Genomic DNA, 10112 nt, shown 5'->3' on the forward strand with positions numbered 1-10112 from the left:
GAGGTCCATTATCATTTCATCAGAGAGAAGGTGCTAGATGGGCATGTTGATTTGACATATGTGCAGACAGATGAGCAGGTTGCAGATATCTTTACCAAAGCACTTGGTAAAGATAAGTTCGAGTATTTCCGTACTAGATTGGGAGTCCTAGAGATGGACATGTCAAGCTTGAGGGGGAGTGTTGAAATATCAAGCTCGTATACAGCTGGAGGATAGCACATGGGTGCTGACAAAGTGACAGTATGGTAGATAGATATCGTGTGGTGTGTTTATGACCGCGTCCAGCTGGTCATGTGTGGTGTGGACAGTACATTAGGTTTACTTTGTAGTGTGGACAGGACACTACGTTGTGTTCTCCTTTTGTGTGTGTGAGAGAGATGGTGACTATGGCTTCTCTCCTTCTTTATGATTGATGATTATGGATTAGGGTTTGCTTCTCTTGTGTGTGTTACATCCTGCTCCTGTTTTTTATCAGGCGTTACCACAGGAGGGGACGGCCTCTGGCTCACCATCCAGCCATAGAGGAAGAATGAGGATTGCCCCTCATCCCCCAGGCTATATAGTGTGTGGCCTGCCGTCCACACTAGCCTGGCCGCCCATGACTCCGCATGGGCGTCCTCTCCCACTGAACCCCGGACATGGCCATCCGGTCTGCCGTCGGTCATAGGCATTACAGCCTACGTGACACAAACATGGATGTGTACCTCGAGCGTTTGATTGAGGTACACATCCATGTTTCTCTAAAAGAGTATTTTTCAAGATAGGAATGTTGAATAGCTCATGGACAAAGTGGCAGTAAAAAATAAACATGTGGACGGTCAAGCACAAGATGATGAACACGAGATACCACCAACTAGTAAAGATTAAGGTGTCGCTATCCAAGATGATGAACACGAGATACCACCAACTAGTAAAGATTAAGGTGTCGCTATCCAAGATAATGAGGAAGGAATTGAATTCAAACATAATGAGGATGATGTTGAGTCCAGCGCTAGTGGGATAGATCTTTTGTTGATCTTGCAATGGGACATATGGATGTTGAGATAGACCAATTAGTATGTATGGATTTGATGGAAGATCTCGATCTTGAGATAGACCAATTAGTGAATAGGTATGGATATGATGGAAGATGTTATAGATGTTGGGCCAAGCTCACCCTAATATGTTAAGCAATTTCTCAATTCGCAAGTCTTGATTTAGTCCATATTTGATTGTATTACGATACATTTAGTGCTTCTTCTTTTATGATATCGGGATCATATTTTGTGCTTCTCCTTTTGTGATATTGGGATATTTTGAGCTCTGGAGTATGCTCTCTAGAATGTCTAGATTTTTTTCGAGTATGCGACTATACACACGACTATAAACATAGCTATAGCCATGCTTATAGCCGTATGCAGCTATAGCCGTATGTATAGCCGTGTATTAAAATTGTGTACACACTGTGCACCTACTCGGGACCCATCTCTCTACTCTCTTTCCTCTTCACGTGACTATGTTCTCCATCTCTTGCAGTATATATAGGCGGCTATATACACGGTTATGTGCATGGCTATACTCGCGGGTATATGCGCTGTCGTGCCATGGCACGTCTATGGTGTGAAACCATGCATATGAGGCCATTGAATGCAAATCCAGATGCATGGGATTAAGTGCCATGACTTGAGTCATTATATGATGCCCATGTACATATGTTCATATTGTACATGAGGTTCAATAAGACGAGCTGAGGCTGAGTCGGGTCTCGAAGTTTCTGTACATGAGTGTGGTGTGAATTATGGAGCTTTATGCTTATGGTAGACCTTGCAGTAGGGAACACCCTTCTCAACATTTATGGAAATGTGAGAGCATGTATGATATAAGGATTGGTTTTGAAGAATACCCTTTGGAGATATCGTGTCTTGGAATGCCATGATTTCAGTTCTTACTCGGAATGAGCAAAACAAGAAGAACTTCAATAAGATACTGCAAACATTCAAAGTCTTGTGTATCCTCATAGGCAGAATGATCCCTTCAATAATATCTTCATGCCCATGGAGGTGAACCTAGTGGCAACTATGCTAGTGAGAGCTATTTCAAGATGACTCTTGTGAGTAAGGTGGTGGTGGTGGTGGTTCTGCTGTTACTCAGACTTCATGAGTAAGTTGGAAACACTCAATTATGTACATGGTCTGCGTGGCTATGTAAATGATGGTATGAGTGGCTCGCCAAAGGGTTATGTTAATGATGTAAATGGCTACCCATGTGCATGATGTGTAGTAGCTTCTCTATGGTATCGATGGGCTGAGTCAATGATTACCTCTTATGGGAGTGCAAGCATGATGCATGCTTTAGTAGACTTATGATATGTATATGATGTTTGATGCAGCTTTGGTCCAAGCATTTGCATATGAGGAGTAGATATATCACATGTATTGAAAGCTTATGAAGGGGCAGCTTGCGTGGCAGTAACGAAAAAAGAGATATCCGAAAATAATGCAAAAAAAAGGTGGCGCAAGTGTTTTTGGAACTTGGGAAATACGAAATTTTTGCTGCAAAAGGTGACGCGCCCGAATTCCTTGCGGGAAGGAGAGAAAAACCAGAGAGGGGGGACGCATATCGTTGGGGGGTGTGCAGAAAATGAAAACCACGGAGTCTTCTACTAGTGATTTTAAAATCAAATCTGCAGCTACTGTATAAAGCTTGTTGGAGTTAGAATTAAAGAGGAAATAGAGTACTATCAAAGGAGATGATTTTTGCATTTTATGTACTCTGTTCCTTGCGCAGTCGGCAGTGAAGCGGCCGTGAGGGGAATAGCGAAAATTAAAGAAAAATCTGCTTTTTTTTAACTTTCAAATAAGTAAATTTTGTTTTTGTTTATTACCACATACGATTTGAAAAATGGTATAACCTATGAAACCTTTATGGTTTTAGAAGATGAGAAGGTTTTGGATTTGAAGGATCTTGAAATAAGAAAGCATCGAAATACAATAAGGTTTCTGGAAATTGGGTTTTATTTTCTACTCGATTGGATTTTGGAATGCAAGTCATGGAGTTTCCTAAAATCACATGAGCATGTTATAGATATGCCATATGTCATCTTTTGTTTGTGAGTTGTTGGAATTTAAAAGCAGATTTTTAGGATATAAAGAGACACCTTGAAATGATGGAATTGGTGTCACTTGATGTATGTGATGTGAATGATCACATGTATGTGGGAATTTTTTGAAGATTAAGTTGTGCCTACATGTGATTGGTTTGAGGCATTTGGAAAAAGAAATCAGGAAATCTATGCTTGGAACGACATGCTCTGGATATACAATATATGTGCAATCATCAGGCTGAATTTGGGAATGTATTGAAGTAAATTGGCATATATATATGTCATCAAAAATGGAGATGTCTTATGCTCCTTGGAAAGTTATGTATGTGTATTCCCTTGTTGGGATTAGAAGCTACTCTCACAGCTAGAAGTCCCGTGCTTTCTCAGCGACACCGTCCACGTCACAACAGTGAACCCGACGTGAAACTGCTAGGGTGAGAGTGTGGTGAAATACACAGGGAAGCTATGGCTCTGAGAATCCTGAGGGTCAGGGGGTTCATTTTGACACCGGAGTTATGTAGATGTTTCATATGTTTACTATGTATATGCAACAGCAGCAAGCTGCTGAGAGGGGACAAATTTCCACGACCAAAGCACTGCAATCAATTGTGAAAAAGGTGGATCAATTTGATGGTAAGGATATCACAAAGTACCTGCGCAATTACACAAAGGAAATGGAGCTAAACAGGGTGACTGAGGAGGATATGGTTCGAAGCTTTGAGCTGGTATGTGTTCCTGAAATAAGAGAGCACATAAGAGGATTGCAGACAGCACATGGTGGCAGAAATTGGGAGGAGTTCAAGCTTGCTTTAAAGGATGAATATTTCATGGAGGATTCCGAGCGAGTGACCAAACGAACTTTCTTGGAATGGGTCACAAAACCCAAAATGGGAATTTTTGCCACAGAGTTGCTAAGAGAGTTTGAGAAGCGCTATGCCCAGCTGTCAAGGATAGAGCGCACAACTTTGGACAGAGAAAAAACAGAGCTCTTCTTACAAGCAGCTGGGAAAGATCTCCAAGAAAAACTGGAAATCCTCCTTGAGGATAAGGATACAGAGCAGGGGCTAAAGAATGATTGGAATGATGTCGAGGATGCGGTCACCATGCTAGCAAAGCGGCAGCGAAGGAGGGATAAAATGGTGATGAGCTCGGCAACCCCTATAACTGTTGTTATCCCTGAGAATCTACCAAAACCAGCTACTGCAATCCCAAAGGTAGAAGGGCCAATGGATGAGCTTATTAAGGGTATGCGAGACCTAAAATTGAAGATGTCCAGGATTGAGGAAAAAGGGCTACCATTAGGGCAGGCTTCTATGCAAAGGCCACAAAGCAAAGAAGGGTTTACATTCAGATGTATATGGTGTGATGACCCAGAACATGCAAAGAAAGACTGTGCTAGCTATAAAGAAGCCCTCAGAAATCAACTTGTGTTTTTCAAAGATGGGAAAATCCACCTTACAGAGACTGGTCTTATGATTAAGCACAAACTTTAGAAAAGGAGGGATGAAAAAACTGGTTGAGGACATGGTCACACTGGACATGCCATCTCTATGGTTGAGGCAGCAACCTATGGGTTAAAGGTTGGTCAATCAAAGCAGGAATCTGAGAATGATGAAGATTATGAGAATGAAGATTTTTGGCTATCAACAATGGAACTAATTGCGTCAAAGAAGGTGTCTAAGCAGGCTTTGTGTGAGGCAGGTGACTGTATACGTCTTGAGACTGGCTGGGAAGAGCCTATGGATTCTTTATCTGTTCATGCCTACATTACTAAATGCCAGATTAATGAGGCACAGGTAGAGGAAAAGCGTAAGAGGGAAAATGAGGAAGGAGGGCCATCAAAAAGGGTCACTCGTGGTAGTGAAAAGAAGGATCCTGGGCCATCACATATGCCTCCACCACATAGCAGACCTCCACAGGAAGTATCAATGGAAGAAGTGCCAGAAAAAATGAAGCATGAGAAGGAGAAGGGTAAAGGGAAAAGTCCACTCTACAAGCTTCAATCTGATATTGAAGCTGCAACAGATGTCAAAAAGGTGCTTGAAGAGAGGATTCTAAACACAGCAGGATGGAATTTACACTAGGGGAAGTCTTGGGGATTGCAAAGAAAGAATTCCATGATGAGATAATTGATATTATACGAAGGAAAAGGCAGTCCATAATCGAATCTATTCCATCACAAGGGGAGGCAAGCACTTCCAAGACTCATGGGGTATAGGAACTGCAAAAGGAAGAGAGAGAAAATGTGGTGGAATGTAATCACTCTGCTGAAGGGGCACGACAAGTGCGCTTTGTGGATGAGGATGATGAAAAAGAAGTTCTTACAAAGAGTCATTACTCCAGGAGCCATTGGGCAAGAGCAACCACTGAAACCCTTGTCAAGATAGGTGACTTGGAAGAGCCGTATGTCGCTCTAATTGATCATGGGTCTGAAATAAATCTTATGGGTAAAAATCTCTACAACAAATGTAAATGGCCAATGGATGTAGATCATGGGTGGATGATTAAAGCAGCTAATAATTCATCTGGAGAGCTCTATGCAGCCTATCCAAATGTAAGGGTAACTATAGGGGATGTGAAAGATGATCAGAACTTCTTTGTTCAAGAGATGTCATCGTATCCCCTCATCCTTGGGCAACCCTACATTACAGTTGTGAGGATGGAAACAAAGGTTTTGGATGATGGCTCGGCATATGCAAGAATAAGGAGTAAAGATGGCAAGAAAGCTGTTCAGTTCTTGGGACAGTTTGCATTAACCATGAAAGGAACCGTGAATCTCTTCGAGCACAGTCACTCCCAAAGATAAATAGAGAATTCATGAACTACAGGGAGATGAGGGATTTTGGCCAGGTGCCATTGTAAAGCGGGATTCCAATGGTACAAGGGAAAATGAGTTCTCGCAGGACTCAATCAATGTAAATAACTTTTCAACAAATTTTCAGGGATTTTCTAGCTATGGGTCACTGGTCTTTGTAAAAAGCAAGGATTTGAAGCGTGGCATGCGTAGACATGTACAGAATGTACAAAAAGGTTTTGAGCAGTGTGGTCTTTTGGAGAAGAATGAGTTTATTTCTGGGGTGCTTGATGAGGTGTCATTTGAAGATACTATGGATGTGCTTTTTGCTATGGGGAGAGCATGCTTACAGGGTGGAAATGAGATGATAGAGGTGTCATCTGTGGGGATGTATGATATAATCCGAGAATTTGAGGGGATGGAATGTAAAAATATGAATTGTGAGATAGATGCTCATGTTGATACAAAGTATAAAACGGTTGCAAAGAAGGTGAAACCAGTTGCCTTGCCCTTGCCCCACCAGGAAGCAAGGAGAAATTAGATGAAGCCTCTATGCAACCGAATCTCAGAGATCCGAAGAAAATTGGGCATAAGTTTACGCAGGAAACCTTAAAAGAGCTGAAGATTGGTGAAAAGGATTTTCTGTTGCCAGTTGAAAGGGAATGCTTTGAGGAGATGCTTGTAAAACATGGGAAGGCCTTTGCTTTTCAGCCGCATGAGATAGGCTGTGTTGATCCAAGCATAATAGCACCAATGGTGATCTTCACTGTTCCACATGTGCCCTGGAACCTGCGGCGGCGGCCGATTCCAGTACCAAAGGCTCTCTTGCCAAAGCTGATGGAATTACTAAAAGAAAAGATCAGGATGGGAATTTTGGAGCCATCATGCGCTCCATATTCTAACAGATGGTTTACTGTGCCAAAGAAAAATGGAACATTGCGCTTCATTCAAGACATGCAACCTGTAAACAAAGTCACAATCAGGAATGTGGGAGCAGGTCTGATTGTGGATGAGTTTGCAGAAGCATTTGCAGGGAAAGCTATATACTCTATGGGTGATCTGTATTCGGGATATGATCAGTTCCAGCTGGATATACAAAGTAGGGACTTGACCACAATGAAAACTCCTTTGGGATTAGTAAGGATGTGTACCTTACCACAGGGAGCCACCAACTCAGTGGCACATATGATGAATGGAATGAATAAAGTCTTGCGAGACTTCATACCACAAATAACTATGCCTTTTCTGGATGATGTGCCAATAAAAGGCTGTGATGAGAAAGACAAAGATGGGGATTTGGATTCAAAAGGGTGCCGCAAGTTTGTGGCAAATCATATAAAGGATTGTGATATGATTCTATCCAGGCTTGAAGAGGTGAATCTTACTTTATCTGGACTGAAATCAGTGTTTGGGGTTGGTGAAGTGCTACAAGTGGGACATCTTTGTAGTACTAGTGGACGTCGACCTTGTCCAGCCAAGATAGATGCAATACAAAGAATGAAAGAGATATGCATTAATGTTACAGAGCTGAGGAGATTTCTTGGTGCATGTGTCTTTTATGTTATATGGATCCCGCATTATGCACATGTAGCAGATCGTCTTTATCAACTTTTGAGGAAAAATCAAAAATTTTTGTGGAGTGCAGTACATATTAAAGCTATGCGGAAGCTGAAATGTTTGCTCCAATCATCACCTACTCTAAGGAAGGCAGATTATGAGTGTGGCAAGCCTGTGATTGTTACAGTTGATACTAGTCCTACTGGGATAGGATGGGCAGTAGGGCAAGATGATGAGGATGACCACAGGTATGTAATCAGATTTGGGGCAAAGGTATTAAGCATTCGTCAACAAAAATATCCGCAGATCAAGAGAGAGTTATGGGGAATAGTCACTGCTTTAAAATGTGAAAAAGAATATCTTATTGGGGCATCTGTACTTGTGGAAACTGATTGCTTACCACTCCTTGGGATGATAGTAAGCTGCACCACTCCAGATATTGCTATGCTTAGGTGGATTACCTATATCAAGTCACTAAATCCTGAGTTTGATCATATTGCAGGAAAAGATAATCCAATTGCAGATATGCTATCAAGAGCCAGGTATGAAGATGAAAAAGAGATGATTAGTGACATTGATGATGTAGGTACAAAGTTCTACACTACTGCATATGCAAAGGGGGACCATACTTGCCTATCAAATGCACTTGAGTCTTTTACTGAGGAAATGTATGAAGGAGATTGGTTGCTTATTGGTCAATACTTGAGTACTCTGACAAGACAGGAAAATTGGTCTGACTCAGAATTTAAGAGGATCCGCAGAAAAGCATATGGTTATTTTCTAAAGGATGGGTACCTCTGGAAGCATCCTAAGCAGAGGAATGCTATGCCACAGAGAGTCATATGTGATAAAGAGACTCAAGGGAAGCTCATGAAAGAATTCTATGAGAGTCTCTGGGCTGGACATCGAAGTGTGTGGGCCACCTTTACCAAAATAAAGGAAAAATATTGGTGGAAAGGAATGTACAAGGATATTTCCCAATATGTGGAAACATGCATGGTATGTCAAATGTACTCAAATGTGCGACATCGTGATGGCTTGCATCCAACCTACCCACCTGCCATGCACTACAAATGGGTAGTGGATCTAATTACAATGCCTTTGGGAATTTGGCAGATGCGGTACATAACTTGCAAGAGAAGATTTGACAAATCAGGTAGAGGGGCGTGCTCTTAGAATAAAGAGTATGGAAATAGTATGCAAATTTCTCTTGGAAGATGTGATTTGCCGGTATGGTTGTGTTGGGAAAATAACAGCTGATAGGGGTGAGCTAGATGTTGAAGAAGCAAGGAAATTCTTCTCTAGAATTGGCATTAAACTGTCCCTAACATGTGCTTACAATCCTGAGGGCAATGGTAAAAGTGAGCGAGGATATCCTCCAATCATTAAAGCTTTGGCTAAGGCATGCAGAGAAAGAATGTGAGAGTGGCCAAGGCTGCTACCATATGCTTTGTGGGCTGACCGTACAACTCATAGCTCAGTAAAACAGGTTACATGCCTGCAGAATTAATGTATGGTCAGAAGCCAGTAATGCCAGTTGAAGAAGTAGTTCCAACTTGGAATGTATTACCCTGGGTGGAAGGATTGAACAGGGAAGACCTCCTTGCATTGCGAATAAGGTAGCTGGAGAGGAGGCCTGAAGATGTAGAGCTTGCTATAGCCCGTTTGAAAGATGCAAGGTTGAAAAATAAAGAAAGATTTGATAGAAGACACAGACTCCGGCCAAACCCTATTGAAGAAGGTGATTGGGTCCTAATGTATGATAGTAGCCTTGACAACCAGTTCATTGTTCAAAGAAAGTTTGCAAAAAGATGGTTTGGCCCTTACATTGTCAAGCATGTGCATGGAAATGCCACGTATACCCTATGTGAGCTTGATGGAACAGAGATAAAGAATCTTGTATAGCAGGCAAAAGGATCAAGATGTTTAAAAGAAGGCATGACAATGATCCTTTTGATTCACAGGAAACTCAAGATAAGAGGCTTGTTGACAGTGATAGTATGGATATGGTTGTGAAGAGGAAGAGGATGATCTTCCTGGTAATGTAGAAGATGAAGATGGCATCCAGTTATATGTGGATCTTGATCATAATTTGGCACATACCAGAGGATGTGCAGGTTTAGAGGGGATGGATGTCGTGCCATGGCACGTCTATGGTGTGAAACCATGCATATGAGGCCATTGAATGCAAATCCAGATGCATGGGATTAAGTGCCATGACTTGAGTCATTATATGATGCCCATGTACATATGTTCATATTGTAAATGAGGTTCAATAAGACGAGCTGAGGCTGAGTCGGGTCTCGAAGTTTCTGTACATGAGTGTGGTGTGAATTATGGAGCTTTATGCTTATGGTAGACCTTGCAGTAGGGAACACCCTTCTCAACATTTATGGAAATGTGAGAGCATGTATGATATAAGGATTGGTTTTGAAGAATACCCTTTGGAGATATCATGTCTTGGAATGCCATGATTTCAGTTCTTACTCGGAATGAGCAAAACAAGAAGAGCTTCAATAAGATACTGCACACATTCAAAGTCTTTTGTATCCTCATAGGCAGAATGATCCCTTCAATAATATCTTCACGCCCATGGAGGTGAATCTAGTGGCAACTATGCTAGTGATTGCTATTTCAAGATGACTCTTGTGAGTAAGGTGGTGGTGGTGGTTCTGCTGT

This window comes from Cibotium barometz, chromosome 21, assembly GCF_041138505.1.
Source record: "Cibotium barometz isolate CiBa-2024 chromosome 21, ASM4113850v1, whole genome shotgun sequence".
NCBI classification, from domain to species: Eukaryota; Viridiplantae; Streptophyta; class Polypodiopsida; order Cyatheales; family Cibotiaceae; genus Cibotium; species Cibotium barometz.